At 41.3% G+C, this 17,007-nt stretch overlaps 1 long non-coding RNA gene across 1 annotated transcript; it reads right to left on the bottom strand.

The window, feature by feature from the left end:
• Window positions 1–5,821: 5,821 nt before the first annotated feature.
• Window positions 5,822–16,203, bottom strand: LOC138245586 (uncharacterized). Its single transcript, XR_011194145.1, has 2 exons — window positions 15,901–16,203; window positions 5,822–6,347 (listed from the first exon to the last, which is right to left on the bottom strand). It is a non-coding gene; the product is annotated as an uncharacterized lncRNA (long non-coding RNA).
• Window positions 16,204–17,007: the final 804 nt, after the last annotated feature.

The following is a 17,007-nucleotide window of genomic DNA, read 5'->3' as shown; positions in this document are numbered from 1 at the left end:
TCAACAAATCAGAACGATGCAGCTCAAGAGTCCAAAAGCTGGACATAGGAAAATGTCAAATCCACTGACAATACTACAAAGAGGAAAGTGGCTTATGTTCAGGAAAGTATGGACAGTGAAACCTTGGAGGCAATTAAAAGTTTGCTCGGGTCTCAAACATGCAACAGCTACCCATTCTGTGGGTGGTGTTTCGTTGGAAAGAAAACAATTTCCAGTCGCAGCACCATTGTGGACAATGCTTAGTATGTATTATTAGTTCCTGCAGGTAAGCCATCACAGTAGAAGTAACAAAAACATATAATTTTCCTGTGACCACTTAGAAGAAAAACACTATGGAATCATTTCACTTTGGAATTCTTTCGGAACAGTGTAAGAGATCCTTTAAGTGCCTATGTTTAACATCGTAAATCCTGCTCCCCCCCCTTAATGAAGAAGCTATCAGAACTTTTTAGGATCATAGTTTTACGACTGCATGGACTTCATAACTAAATGGGGTGAACTTATCTTTGATGGATTCAAGATTCCAAAAGAAGAGCTACAACAAAAGCTGAGCCGTAAATTCCAAATCTTGTGGAGGTAGTGAGATGTGGGTAACCCAAGAGGACTAGGCGTTTGACTTACTAGACTGTAGGGTGTTTGCCATTTTGAAAAACAACATGACTTTATCCTGGGCTTCCCCCAGAGATTTCAAAAGTCACAACTAAGGTTAAAGGTCAGTAGAGTTACATTTGATTGATTTATGCTGATAGTATAATGATCCATTTAGATTAGTGAACCAAGATTAACAGTGACTTGGTGAGGGAAATGATTAAAGCAATAGGGTTGTAAAGTGGAATTACCCTAACTCTATGACAAGGGATGCTTTTCAATTTTGCTGTCATTGGATTTACTGATTTAAGAAGGTTTTCCACTAGCACCCCAGCAAGCATTTCTGGATATCACACTGCTTCTACTCTGATACTAGCCAGCTTATCTTGATAGATATTTAGCTTGAATGTCTACAGCTCAAACATTCTGGCTTCACTTCAGATTAACTCTTTGGTCCTTGATCAATGAACGCCTGATCCAATAAGCAATGGCTCTTGCTGAGACTCAACATCCTTATGCTTATCAGGGTTAAGATCTTCTTCGGAAGTTAAAACAAACCTGTTGCTGCATGCCAGCAGTGCTCCTGTAGTCTTTTGACTGACGCTTATCACTTACTGTGCTCGCATAGACTTCATTTTGCTGAGCATTGCCTGGGATTCAATCCAAGTTTTAAGCTCCTTTGGCTAGATGTCCACTTAGATGAGGATAACACGAAATGATAACCAACAGCATCTATTTTATATCTCATTCAACCTTCGCCTCATCAAGGGTAGCACATTGAACACTTTGCTGATTACCAATTTGGGGTGCCATCTAGGATGAAGTACATCTCTGTGTTGGGGATACTTCTGCTTTTGTCTGCAACCAATTCCGAAGCAGAACACTTTGTCACTGAAGCCTCCTACCCATATTCCAGAAATAATGCTGCTAGGCGGCCTGTTCGTTGGAAGAGATGGAACACTCCATGACGGGATGAAAAATAGAAACTCCTTTTTTGCTGGTTCATAGTGATGCTCTATCTGGGATACGTTTGTTTCAAAATGGCCAATGCAGATGCCAATGCTGCTACCATCAATCAACTTCCCAGAACCTAGTGATAGCTTGAAGAGTCTGCAAATACCAGTACTTTGTTTATATATGGTATGAATCCTTGACAGAACAGAATATAAAATTAATTGATGTTGAGCAGGGGCGTAACACCGGCTCCACCCCTTCAGGTGTCCCCCATTCAGACCAAAGCATATGAATATTTGTAAGACATTCAATACTCTGGGCCCACACCACATTCTGCAAGGGGGGGATTGGGGGGGGGGGGGGGTGCAGCATTTTGCATAACACCACTGAAATAGAGTTTCCCTAAAATATTTCATCCCGAAAAATATATATTTATCACAGCAGTCCAAGACACCATAAAGAGAACTAAAGAACAAAACCTTAATGTGATGGTCCGCCTTATTCTCCAACTGCAGAGAGAGGCGCCTTCATTTCCTTACTGCTAAACTCTGTTTCACATGTAGGGGTTTCCATTAGAACTAATGTAACTTTATAAGCACATGTATATTTCTAGAACTCTGCTATCGAGCATATCATTGTTTTCAGAGGTTCCCAGCTTTGTCAGTGAAAATGTGTTAGTGAAACAAGAAAGCACTTACTTACCTGGTATCTACTGTCTTCCTGCCCATCTAGGTGATGGAGCCACCCTCTGTGGGGAGTGATCGATTGGAAAGAAGAACCCAATCCATTTTGGACACTTACAACAAGACCTGATAACATAATGGCTACCAACATGACATCACAAAGCAGGAGGGGCAGGCATTTTAATGTTTTAATGCCAGAAGCCCTCAGTAAAAAGAGTGGTCTTTCTCTCCTTCATGGGCTATCCTGACACACACACTGTGCATGTAGTTCGGCAATCACTTCCCCACAAATACTCAGGGGTACATTTATTAGAGAATTGTGTTGTCCTTGTGCCATACAATGGGGCGCAAAAGCAATGCAACTTTTAAATTAGATTTATCAAGCTACACAAGGCCACCTTGCATGGCTTGATAAATCCAGGGGCATGCAATGCAGAGCAAATAGCTGCATTGCGTTACTCTGTCCTGGGAAGGCTTTCCATTGGGGGTGGCGTGTAGGTGTTTCCATGCACCACTCGTGGATTCTGGTGCATTCCCAGATTTACCATTACTAGTAGACCTGGGAATGCATCAAAATGCTACGCCATCCCAGGTGAGGCGTAGCGAGAAGAAATATCTTTATTCTCCTTGTTACTTCCTCTTTCTAGATCTGCTGCAGAAAAGGCCTCAGATTATTATTTTTGTAAGGGAAGGCATCCGTTCCTGCACGGAAACAATATTGCTTGAGTCACAAACACGCCCTACACATTAGTGCAAGGGCATGTGCATGATGTATAGTATAGGTTTTGTACTGAAGGGTAGCAACAAAGTATAAAATACTATGCCTAGACAGTTTTCAAACATTTTATATCCCAGTACAATATAGCACACATGCAAACAGAAGTTTTGGGACCCGAAAAAATATTTTCTCACCGTTACACCTGCCTCGAGAGGTGTAATGTTTGACAGAAATATTTCTCCATTTTCAGTACCATCCATGGAATGCCACCTTGACACAGGTCATTACATTAGGGCTGCTTTCTAGCACCAAACTTGAAAGTAAATACCAATATAACACGTGATGCTGGTTTGGGTTACAAAAATGATGCAAACCAGAGTAAATGGTTAGTAAATACGGGCCAAAGTCTAATAAAAGCAAGCCACATTTGATATAGTAAATGAAAAGATATATTCAAATGAAGCACATGAAAGCATATATAAGCATCTAAACTCATCTATTCGGCCAGGTTCCTTCCCTTTTTCTAAAATGCCTAACAAAAACATGACCTGGCACCCCAAATCTGCTTAAGCTGCAAACCCTCTACCGAGGCATTGTCCACCTCCCTTTTTGTCAAGATAGTCCCTTCAATTTAAATTGAGTTCCAGTTTAGTTTCCAGTTCCGTGTTGTACCTTAAAGGCAACCCAGGCGGCAGTATGGTGTTCATACACCATATAGCCGCCAGATGACGAACATCTGAAACCTGCAATAAGAAAATCCAAGCTGCACTGTTCATCTGACGCAGGTTTCTGGCAGGGGACCCATTAGATGTGTCAGTTTAACGGCACTAGCTTTGCGGTGCACAAGTTCAGAGCTTTCCATAGAGATGAAGGTCTTGTTCAGGTCTGATGCCCAAAGGCGTTGTTAGTAGTTCACTTCAACTTATACTAGTTGAAACTCTGTTGATAAGGTATCACTGCCTCAGTTATTCCAAACTTTTCACCTGCTTTCTCAAGGTAGATAAGAGATTCAAAGTTCAAAAACGTGTTAACAGTTCACCTTTGTCACCGACTCGTGGAAGGCGTTACCTGGACGCGGTTTGCGTAATAGGCTTATCTTCTTCGTCTTGCCGGCCCCTGTATTGTTCCTATCACCCACGCCTTAATATGAACAGGCACAAGTTGTGGGCGCCTTTCTGTTTTTGATCTGAGTGATGTTCGGTAACGGTATCTGATTTTCAACAGAAACTTTCCTGAGTTTCTGCTTCAATCTCTACCACACTAAGATGTCACACTGAAAGCCATTACCAGAATAGAACAAGCTGTTTATTACCACAGCCTTCTTGTTTCCTAACACATCACAACCCCATTTTATGTAGAAAACAACTTCACCCATAAATAGTGAAACAGAAAAATTGATACCACATTGTAAGGCACACGTTTTGTTGGCTGCATGTTGTGGGTTAGGTGCTGTCCTACAGTCTATACATTGTTCTCTGTTTTTTTCATTGTTTCTTTCAACATGCCAATACCTGTATATGATGGATTGCTACACTGGATGGAGCTCGTAAGGTCAATGAGGAGCTCTATTGGGGGAGATGTATAGTTTGGTGCCCTCATGTGGGGAAGAACTGAGACAGCAATCGGGAATTGTGTTAAAGGTGTGAGTTAACCCTTGAAGGACTGAAGACCTGCATGGGAGGTCACCTGTAAGTAGTGTACCGTGCCTGCACGCCGGCTGCTTGTATGGTAAGACGGACAGAGTCTAGTTCTCTCAGGCTCCTTCAACTCTCCTACATCACTCTATTCTTTGAAAGAAAGGCTTAAGGGTTCATTTAAAGTTCTGAGTATATGCCACCTGCCAAACCCGCTGTTTCTGTTTCGGGTCAGGTCAAACACCACGTTTCAATTTCGCTGGTGGAAACCTCTAACTGATGGCTGTACTACCACTGGGCTGTTCGTCAATGTACCTCAGAAAATACATTTTTCCTAATCCGAATCACTAGAGAAAACCAGGTGGGTCCCATTAAAAAAATCAAAGGAATTACCCCCACATGCTGAGAGAAATCTCTTAGGGCGCCAGGTGCACTTCTTTTTTTTCTACAATAACAAACTCTTGCTTTTGCAGTTATGAAAAACAAAACATTTTGCCAAGTGGGCACATGAAAGTGCCCGCAGAGCAAAGCTTCAACGTCTTCAGGAGGGGTGATTTCACTGAAGGTACAGAGATCACCACCTACCTAAATAATCCCAACTCGATCTTCCAATAGGCACACAAACTATTTCGTCTAGCAAAGTACCTGTTGCACAGAGCACTACAACTAATGCAAAACGAATGTTATATTATTCTCATTCCAAACAAGGATTGGAGGTAAAAGGAAAAACAAACCAATCACTTTATACTTGCCTCTGAAACTGGGTATCTTGATGAGCCGTTACACATATAAACAGACAGAACTGTTACCAGCTTCCTATACCAGATGGAAATCTTCCTTCCTTGATTAACTAATGATATCAAAATCTTTTGTCTCATTTACATTAAAAAAGTTTGTATCTCTCCCTCAAAGCATGAAGCAATACATTTGCTAAATTGCTGTTTAAATGCCAAATTTGTAACTCCTTCAATATCCTAGATTAACCAGCAGTCAGTCACAAGACAACTAGTCCGACCAGTCCTGTCAGAAACCAAGCCTCTGATCGCAGTTCGAGTTCTGGAACATGGTGGCTTGCACAGTCGTCTTATTGGTTCGGTGGGCCTTATTAATGGCCATTTGTCAGCTCTTGAAACTTCCACCACCGGGAAGGAGAGGTGTCTTTAGAATACTGGAAAGTACTACAACTTGAGGCACTTTTAGACAATTTCACTTCTGCAGCAAAGCATTCGGGCTTACTCACAAGATGACAAATTTCAAATTTTATTCATCTTAATTAAACTTAATAAATACAAGAAAACAAGTACAGCTTACTGTGTCTACGTTTCTATCTAAGCATTGGCCAATAAAGTATTACTGCAAATTTAAGTTTAAGAAAGTATGTTAAAAGGATAAATATTTTTTTTCTTCAGAAAACTTTCATCATAAATTATTCAGCACATTCTTGTACAACAAAAAAAGCTATGAAACATACTTTAAAAAAGTGATGGTCTGAATCAGGAGAGGCATGTACCATCACACATTTAAAGATAACCAATACAAGTGATGTTGTCTTGGCAAAAAGCTCTAATTAACAGTAGTAGAAAGACAACATTAACAAAAATCAGATCTGGGTGCATAGGGCTGTAGATTGACGAGGTATTGGCGTGCAGGGCTCGGTCAGTACTCATGTTAGCATGTCCCAGAGGCAACAGCAACAGAGCGCTGTCCAGCAGGCAGTTAGACAGGCACCCTCTCCGGAGTCATCTCTTCTGCGCTCTTCTACAACGTATACTGAGGATAAACATGATAAAGACAAAGTTAAACTTAGTTGGAAATTTGTTGTGTGGATCCTGTGAATTACGTTAGATAACACCCGTGTCTGCGTTTCAGATTATTATACCATGTCTTGTTTTCTTGTCACACAAACACTGTATACAGGAAAATTGCAATCAAGATACTCAGTCAGAATAACTGTAATCCAAAATACAATCATTCTGCTAGGAACAAAACACAGTTTTAGGTTGGTACCATTTCAAAGCTGCCATAAATTGCATCAATATATGTGGGGTGATGCCTGTCACTTCAAACGTAAAAAAGCCAATTACACAATTGTTAAAAAACAAACAAAAAAAAAAACACGAATTGATTTGTGAACTTGTTTTTCAGTAATGTAGAGTGTTTCCTGTTGAACAAGGAAGAAAGATCTCACGTCTGAATATGTGAAGTCTCCATCTTCACCCCCGGAATCTTATCCATTGAACAAGAAGAAAAAAGCTAGCTGATTCTATTTGTAATTGCTTTACCAAAGTAATGCTTTGATGCTTAAAAACCTCAACTTGTCTTTGTGAATTAGGACGTGTCATTGGCAAACTCACGATCTTGGTTAAAATATGCCACTTGGCTGGATTTTGGTGGTGGGGGAATGCATTCCTTCAAATGGAAAAACGTTTTCGATATGAAAAAAAAATGTACGAATGCAAGCTTTCCGTTTTATGGACAATTCAAAATCCTAGAGGAAAAGTACATGCACCAGAACACTATTAAATTCATAGTAAACTCTAAGAATCCATCTGTGTGATACAAAATGAGTAAATATATAGAATAAGTAGGTGTACGTATGAGCATGCTTGGACTTACAGTTGTTTGCATACTGCATCAATCACATTTACACATTTACATTGAATTGATACTATTTCCAGATTTCATGGAGGCAGTAGTCAAATGAATTAAAAAAAAGAAGGGTCTGTGAAATGTTCAACCATCACGTTTATGAGTGGCACTTCTGACTCGTACACATCGCTCCAAAGGCACCATAAGTTTCAGATAAGTAGTTAAGAACACCTGGGCAAATTTCACACAATTTTATGTTGCATATCTATTTAACCAAATGAACTGTTTTTTGTTGTTGTTTTTTTTTTACTGCTTCCAATGCCAATTTTTAGTATAAGAATAAATAATGGGATTCAACCATAGTTCATACAGACCGAGCACTAACAATTCATACACTACCTTCCAGGTGCGCCTTTATCAGAAAGTAATCCAGGTTACCCATATTCGTGAATACCTCCTTTGAAGTGAGGCAACATAATTCAATTCAAAACAGCATTTTGTGGCAACATTCATACCAACGTTTGGCCCGCAACTTCAGTCCCAGATGAAACGTTCGAACAGACAACTAGACCCTCCTAAAGTAGGCTCAAGGAAATTGTTCTCCAAGCTTCAGGGCTCGGTGTTTCCAGGTGGCAGCTCATTACTCCATAGCTATCACACATCCGTAGTACATTACATATATTGTACACAGAAGCTAGTTTACATGTGTAGCAAACTAGGGTCAGTAAGCATGCTACAAAGGTTATATCGCACGTTTAAAATAGGCATTACAAAAAGAATCCATGACAAAACACTCACTTTTTAGCTCACTGTCCAATTTATCAAATGATTCTAGCATTATTGTACTAATTTTGGAGAGACACTGGTTAACTTTACTGTTTATTATGTATGCAGCAAGCATTACAGTGATACGTTTTGCTGTACTGCGAACCTTTGTGCAACTTAGCCTCTCAAGGTTACTTTGTTAAATTGACTGAACAAATCTTTTTTTGTTAATTCTAATTGTGCTGCTCACCAAATTGGGGTCACTGTTTACAAAGAACCAAAAGGCAAATATGCTTATCTTGAGAAATGGTAACCCTAAATCTTCCACGTAATCATTTGTAGGCAATCACAATTTTAAAAATTTGAAGCATAAGGTCAGCTGTGGACAAGGTTTAGAAAAAGGAAACAAAGCCAATAGATCTCCCCTTTCAAATGTGAGTGCAGAGGTATCGGCGTTAGTGGTACTTCCATTCCCCAGATAACCAACCATCTTAGATGTTTTTTTTTTAAAAAGAATAACAAAAAACATTTAAAGGTGTCCGCTGATGTGTGGTCACACATGGAGGCCATGTTGGATTTTTTTTAATTTTTATAATACTGTTAATAATGTACTGGTGTAAGACGGAAGAATTGCCCTTTTGGAACTGTAAATTAAGAAATAAAGTATGTTTGGGAATGCAGTGTAAACAGAGTACCGAGTTGCCCTGAGAGAACTGTGGTGGGCTCTTGCAAGAGTATATGTAACAAAAAACACCCCTATAAACCAGGCATTGTAAAGTCGAGGAACAGCAAAACAATGTACGAAATGGAAGGACGTGGACCACTAACAATGTGCGACTCCCAGGCTCTTGCAAACGCAATTTAAAAAAAAAAAAAAAATGAAATGAAGGGGGAATAACAGCTGAGCTCGTGGTGGAAAACGCAGTAAGGGAGGACCTGGATGAGAGTGAGGAAATCCATGCACTTCCATGGAGTGTGAAAATCCAAATGCAAAATAGGTGCCTGTTGTCAGGGTGGAAGGATACAGTTCATCCAATCAAGATTGTAGAAAACAGCGATGCTGTATGGGTGTGGCAAAAACAGGAATATGCAGGAAAATAAGGAGCACTGAACTGAGATAGGCAAAAGCCATCCAATCGCAAAGAGGCTGACCTGTAGCCCACTATATATTGTAGACCAGAGGTTATTGGCAACAAACAGCTAAAGTGGTCTGTAGGCAAAACTTAAATAGCTAAGCAACTTTAATAAAAAAAAAATTACAAATAAATAAAAAACTTACAAAAAAAAAATTCTTTATTGAAGTCTTGACCTAGAGAATCGCATCTTTGACCAAGTCACTATCAAACCCTACCTACTGCTTTTCTCTTTATCACCATTTGAAATGTGAAGTATCAGAAGCCCATTCTTCTTGCTGGCCCTGACACACTTTGCAGTGCTGTTCATTAACAATGGCCTCCATTATGTTAAAAAGTAAAAGAGATAGGTGTAGATGTGGTCAGTGATGCATGTTATGCACCCTGTGATTGCAATGCTAAAGCCTCCCACGTACTGACTGCACATCAACAAGGCTGTTTCTCCCCCTACTTCCTCCAGACATGGCAAGTAGAGGGGAATCAAAGAGTTGTGCCTCCATTTAAACATTTTCTCAAGGGACCAGAAGAATGAATAAGTGACTAAGGAGGTTCCTTGTGTAAAAACGGGATTTGTGCTATTATTGTAGGGTCAGTATTCCAATATTAAGAATTCCAGTGGAACTCTAAACTCACTAGCTCCAAGGTCACAAAGGACAGAGTCCAAACGTCACCCCATCTCTCAGGACACTGACTGGCTCAATCAACTTTATTCCCCCAAATTAAGAATCCAAAATGTGTCATCAATTTAATCAATTCCCAAGCAATGCCCCACTGGAGATGACAGGACTATGGTAGAATGGTGGCAGAACAAATTACAGAACCACTCTGCCAAATGTGCCGTCAACCCCAGTATCACAATCCAAAAAGAAATCACTGGTATCCATACCTGAGGCCAAATGGCAGCCCACATATTTCCACCATCGAAGTACAAGTGCATGTTTCTTTGGCCCTGGCACGTTGGTTCTTGAGACCTTGAGGTGGTGGTCCCCCTGAAGCCTCATGGCAATGCTTCATACAGTATACAGTTTGACAACAGTCTGTCTTCACAGTTCTTCGAATAATATACTGCCACACACATTTTATTTCAGATTCTTTGAGGTTATCATTCTTTTAAGTGAAGCAACAAAAAGGTACAGTGATGGCACAATGCATCACTTTTTCAGGTTCGAAACCCAGCATCTAATCAACTATAATGGAGGACTCAAGCTTCTTGCATGCAAAGGGGCCAGTGAGTGGTGTCACAATACGTCTCAAAACAGGAGCAGAAGTCACACAAAGCAGCATTCTAGAATGCTAATTGCTGGTGATTGTTAGTGATGGGGAACTGGACAAAAAGAAATACTTATTTCTCTCCATTGGATGGCTCCTTTAAACACGACGATTTTTATTGGGTGTCTGTTTTTTCTCACCACATGGCGTACTCTTATTCGTTACATCGCATTGTCAAACGTGAACAACACTGGTCGATTTGCAGATCTAGGACTCAAATGTAATGAGTTGGCTGTGAGATGCTTGAATGGTAAACAAACCATATTACGCTGTAATGTTTTGCAAATGTTTTCATGTCGGTAATTTGCATCTGAGCCTGTTCCAAATGACGTTTGCTTACACTTGGAGACAGCATCAGATTTGGTGGTTAGTTATAACAGATGGTTGTGCTAATAAATAATTTAGCCACTGCTTCAACTGCATGAAACACCATGGTTACTTAAATTGTGAAACAAGATGAGCAAATGCACGCATCCCTTGTGTGTCGCTACTGACTGTCTAGTTCTATTCCCCAAAACATACAACAAAAAATAAACTGATAGTTGTCAATAAGGGCATTGTTTTTTACTGACAAATGACATCACAGGTAAGAGCAAAGTCCAAGATGTATAGGATTTCCGTTGAGGTAGAAATCTTTGTTAAATTATTCACATCCATTAAGATTAATAATTGCATGTAGTATATGGTGCCTGCAAGTTGCCTCTGCAAGATGATCCCATCGTCTGCTATTCAGTGGGAGTAGAGTTATGGGAAACCATGAAAAGCACAGATTCCTTAGCTTCTCTCTTCCCTGAGCGCTGTTACAATCCTCTAGATTAAAAGAATTATGCACCAAGGGTCCTGTCACATCCCCTCGGACGTCATTACTTACATTTCAAACTTTGTTGCCACCCTAGCCCATTTCCCACAGCAGCACACCCACTCGCACCGCCCGAATATTGAAATAACTGGTGTTCTGACACTCTCCTATACTACACCACCACCCCATTTAACAGCCTTCTTTCTCCACCCAAATAGCTGTATAAATACTAAGGGGCATATTTACAAGCTCCTCGCGCCTCCTTGCGCTGCCCGAGAGTCATTTTTTATTTTACGTTAAGGAGGTGTTACGGAGGCCCCCCACTGTGCTCCATATTTACAAAGTTGGGCAATGCATGCATTGCACCACTTTGTAACCCCTTGTGCTACATTATACCTGCTCCATGTATTGTGTATGCAAGGGAACGTTCCCACACAGAGGCCCAAAAAAAATGGAGCACTGAAATTTACAAGATTTCTCTGTGCCATTTTTTCTGTCACTTTTAATACCTGCTCAGGGCAGGCCTTAAAGTGACGTTCCCATACTAACCCATAGGCCTCCTGTGCTTAGCTGGACTAGCGCCATAATTTATGCCGCTAATTCAGCGAAGTGCCACAATAGTTTCATAAATTATGACGCTATTGTGCTAACACGCGCCCTGGTGAGCTGTGTAGTAAATACAGCGCTACCATGGTGACGTTATGGGGGCGCAGAGTGACGCAAGAAAAGTGGCGCATCAGAGCTGATGCACCACTTTCTTGTAAATATGCCCTCAAGTACCCTCCCTCACCACCCTCTGAGCCTTCCCTCGCACCCCCTGAACCCAAGCCTGTGCTCTCCAATCTTAGTAAATAAGGAAAGAGCAGGCGCAGTGTTGAGTCAATCTGACAAACCTGCTCCAGCAGAGATCAATCCACTGCCTGGTGCAGATTTGCACTGATCTGCGGCAGGCAGAAAAGATAGGTGGCGCTAGAGCATCAATCACACAAACCGTGATGGGAAGAATGCTTGCAAGTAGTCTAATTACTGCCAATCGCTTGGGGTAACATCGTTTTAAACCCACTATGCCACTCTAGACAAAGGCCCAACCCATGCGTATTGGGACTGACCCTTCTCCTCATGGTAACAGTCCATCAAAAACAGCCAGGTGAGGCCCTCTTCCAGAAGGAAACAAAACCAACCCCAGGCCAGTTTTGGACTTGTTAGGACTTTTCAGTGAGGTAAAGCTTGGATACTACAACAAGGTGCAGAAGGGGTCTGGCCTGTCTCCCCTCACCTCCCTTGGTTCTGAGAAATCTGTAAAGGGTAGGGCAGGGCAGACCGTCATCTCTCATTCCCCCCCCCCCCCCCCCCCCAAATGTAGCTCTGCTAGAAGACTAAATATGTTCTTTCTTACCTAGTCAATATGTGAAATTATTACGTTTTTTAAATTAAATTAATTTCAATTTTAAGTTCTTAGGACCACACAGCTTAAGTTACGTTAGGTGGAATAATTTATGAGACGACTATGAGAACCATCTATGGTGACACTACGCATCCTTACAGAAAGACCAACCACTGCAATAATTCAGTATTTTGGTACTTTCCTGTACATAAACAAATGCATTCAAATATACCCTACCTTAAAACAAAATACTAATGCAATAGAGGGGAAGAGAAGCCTAGTAGAAAATTAAAGTCTCAAATTATCATCTTGAGAAGGTGTATAAACGTTCAAAACAACTCTACCCCCTAAATGCGTTACTTTTCTGTACGCTCTATTTCTTAAAATCCAGATTTGCATGGCTCATAAGCAGTGACACTGCTGATCCGTGAAGATGAACTGCCCTCCTCCCTTATCACCATGGAAGCGGCTGGTTGCTTGTGGCCTCTCCTTGCGAGTGTACGTCGTCTACCTGCTGGGAAGCTTGGATGGCAGGTTGTGGCACGCCGAAGCGAGCAGGGCAGAAGCTAGAAATTGGTGCACCTTGTGGCTCCCCATCACCATTGCTCTACATCGCAGGAGCACTTGTGAATAAACCCAGAGTCAAGAGAGTGGGTAAGGGGGCGAGTGCCACAATACATCCATGATTGTGTGTGGAAACGCCACACTGCTGATACGGTCTACACAACCAAATCAAGTATAAGCAGTAGAATTACATAAAGCAACTCAAACTGTAGATGGTCCATGAGCTCTGTATCTCTATATATAACTTTACATACAGAGGCAGAAATATACCCTTCCTTAAATTAAAACAAAATACAGGATAAAAGAGAAGGACGTTTAATTATTGTCATCACATGAGTAAAGGTCTAGAGCTACCCCACCCCCTTGGTTCCTGAATTTTGTAGCTTGCATCATCCCTTAAAAACTGGATTTTAATTGCCAGCAGGAGACACATTGGTTGAGTACAGAAAAAAATAGGATTCTTGCTTTTACTTGTTCAGTTTTTCAGAATAAGTCTCTTTCCCACCAACAAGTACTTTACACACACTATCTCTCATTTAACGACAATTTGGCTTTATAAGCCAGGATCCTATTTAAATATACACCCCTTGTTTTCATGTCCAAAGTACCATTTAAAGAGTTTCATCCTGGGGAACATCAACATTTTCCACTTTATATACAGATAAAACCGTTTGACTAAATAAGTTGGGAATAAGTACTTAAGGAGATAACTTCTGCCCGGGGCAAACAAAGCTAGATCTGTTGACAGGCATCCAAGACTCCACCTGTCAAAGATGATTGAATAATTAACAGCACTCGTCTGTCATCATATAATTTACCAATTCGGATACATTCTTGCAAAGAGATTGTGATTTAACATAGGAGTGATTTGTTAGCCAGCCACCCCAACCCTGCAACATATTTAAGATGCTAAACCAGAAGGGTATGTGCTCCACTATGTCAAATGCTGCAGAGAAAACAAGAATAAAAGCCAGGCTGGTAAACATTCACAGGAGATTTTGCAATTCGTTTCCTTTTTCAAGAATTTTGACCGCCATAGGCAATCCTGTTGGTGCATGGGCCTAATTTACCTAGCAAAACTTTGTGCATCAGAGTAACTGCAGACGCATTTTTCAGAATAAGCCTGCACTCTTCTTCACGGTACAGCAACCGATCTGCAATTCAAGAGCTTTCAGAAGAGTGTGTTACCTCTTTGAGCCAATTTATTTGTGCTTTACATGCACCTCTCAGTCTGCCTCTGCAATTGAGAGAAAAGCCAATGACGAATGCTGATATTATGTAAGTGAAACACCCGTCCCTTTTAGCAGTCCCTCGGTATTTCCAACTTTCACTGCCTTTCACCATGAATAATAGTTGAGAAAGGGTTCTGAACTCTCTTACTAACTCTCCCTTGACGCTGGTTAACCACCAGCATGGGAAGGCTGCTCACTAAAAAACATGGAAAATGATCTACTCGCGCCAACTTCGTTCATCCCTCTGGAGGTCTTTATGCAATACTCGCTTTTCCACCAGTGGCTGAGGTCGGATCAGTCTTCTTCCATCATGTTGACGCCAGAGTGCACCTTACTTTGCTATGACCATATAGTACACAAACATTACTCACCTACGTCTGGCATCAGGAAGCTCCAGCACAACCTGCCCAATGCAAATAACAAAGACCATCTCTCAACAGACCTTGCAGCTGGTAGCATAAAGTTGTTTTTTTTTTTAATCACAACTTCATTTTCTTGCTACGAGCTAGAACTTAGGCTGCTAATAAAGAAAAAGAACGTGTGCCAAGACTTCCCGAAAAAACTTCCTGCTGGTGTCCTCGAATGTCACAAATTTTCCTTCTCCCTACATCACTAACATATCATAAGATGTCACCTTCATAAAATGTACCCAAGAAATACTTAATTGGACAAATACATACGTCACCGAGCTCCTGGGTAAACTATCAGATGGAAAGTTGCGTGTCATAGTTCCAGGTGAAAAAAATGGACACCCACACAGGTCTCTGTTCTCCACTAAGCCTATTTACACAAAGCTGTCGGTATTACATCGAGTTTGTCATCTGCAATCATGTTTCTATAAATGGAAATTTTATGCATCACAAAAACATAGAAGGACCAGTTATTGGAAGAAACAAAACTCTTCTTTTCACCACCACAGCAGGGAGTTTTATTTCAATAAATCAGTCTTTTCAGCTTTGTGCAAATACTCTTTGTTCCAAGAAAAGCAAACGCCGCATAAAGTGCCTTTTTATATCACACACATGAATTTTATCTTGGGTACATAGATCACGTTTCTGCCTTTTGTTAACGAGTAACCCAGCAGAGAAAAATAGAACCAACAAGCACACGGCCGCAACAAACCGCACCATCTTTTAATGGAAAGCTGTGCTCCTTTGAAGGGAACTACAACCGTTTTGTTTTCTCTTTAAATGTTTTTTAAGCATTTTAGATGAAAATACAAAAAAAAGGAGTTATATATTTGAAACATTTCTAATCTGTCAGAATGCCAAATCTCATCCTTCGGCCTGGAAAGTGAGGGAGTCTCGTTCTAGCCGCTCTTACGATCTGGCAGATGGTGTGCATTAACAGGAAATGTCCGCCCCCTGCACTACATTCGATTTAATTACCAATTCTAAAAGAGGGTTCTGGCTGACAAACCCCAAACGAAAAGGAGCACTTGCCGAGCCAATCGGCCTGACTATTTATTATATCTTATACGTAATCACGCAAAAGCTTTAAATTACCCAGGTGAACTGTGTGGCATACATGGAAGAGGGGGTCGCACTTGCTAATGGTGGCATTCGATTCGTGCTACGTATTAGTATACCTGCCGAAGCTGGATTGTCCATGTAACACGAGAAGGTAAACGTCTGGCTGCATGTCTGATATCACGGTCTTACAGTTATGTAACAGAGAGGGCCATTTGCCTTCAGACAGACATCACACCCATGGCCGTGCGCAGAGTGGACGTGGCGGCACACGGCCCTAGGGCCACATCACCAACGCGACGCATCGACGTCCCCGCGCAGGGCGAGAGCCACGGTGTGAGGCTGCGCAGAAGGAGGTGAATGTGGAAGGGAAGGGGTTTTCCCAGCCCTCCGACTGCCTCAACGCTCTGAAAAGGGGCAACGAATGCCTAGTGAATCCCAGCGAGTTGTGCCTCCGACCTATCGCCTGGTAGCTGATATCTCAGCAAATCATTCAGTGTGCGCTAAATTTAACTTGTGACTGAGTGGACTCTCAGACAGAGCACATTTTGGAAGTGCCTTAATGGTGAGTGGTGTGGCAAGATTGAGTTTAACAGATAGGACTGCTGTGAAAAAAGCAGGGGAGTAACAGATACAAGGTTCTCTGTATTAGGGGTTTGCAATAGTTTTTATTAAGTAAGCAAAGTTTAACAAATTCCCCATTGTTGGTGTTGGCAAGGTTTGTGGAATTTCCTGCTTTTCCTTAAACTTTGCTCACACAGTATTTTTTCCTCAAAGCGGTCTTAACACCAGATTGCCGTTTTCTCACAAGTTTAAGGTGAAAACACCCGTGCTGTGCTTTCCATATTTTCCGCACTGGTGAATGTTTTATCTATGCTGTGCAGCGTCGGCAAAGAACAAAAATGTGATGATGTATATAAGCGCATATGCGTCTTCACAGGAAAGCAGGCAAGCATGATAATATACGTGCACATGCCTCGCCCCATGACGTAGGTTACTTTTTTTTTTTTACTATTCCAAGATGGCGGACACCAATCTTGAAGTGATATATGAAAAGCAATTTAAAATGAGCTGCTCAGCAACAAATTGCAGCTGGCAGCCCTCCAAAACTGTTTGGAAAAAGCTAATTTTAAGAAACGCAAAGGCGCGCAAAAGGAGGTAACGGGCACAAAGGAGAAGTAGGGTGGTAGGAGTCAGCACATGTCAGGAGCAAAAGGGAGTGGAAA

The sequence above is a fragment of the Pleurodeles waltl genome, chromosome 7 (assembly GCF_031143425.1).
Source record: "Pleurodeles waltl isolate 20211129_DDA chromosome 7, aPleWal1.hap1.20221129, whole genome shotgun sequence".
NCBI classification, from domain to species: domain Eukaryota; kingdom Metazoa; phylum Chordata; class Amphibia; order Caudata; family Salamandridae; genus Pleurodeles; species Pleurodeles waltl.
This window is presented reverse-complemented; position numbering and strand designations above follow the sequence as displayed.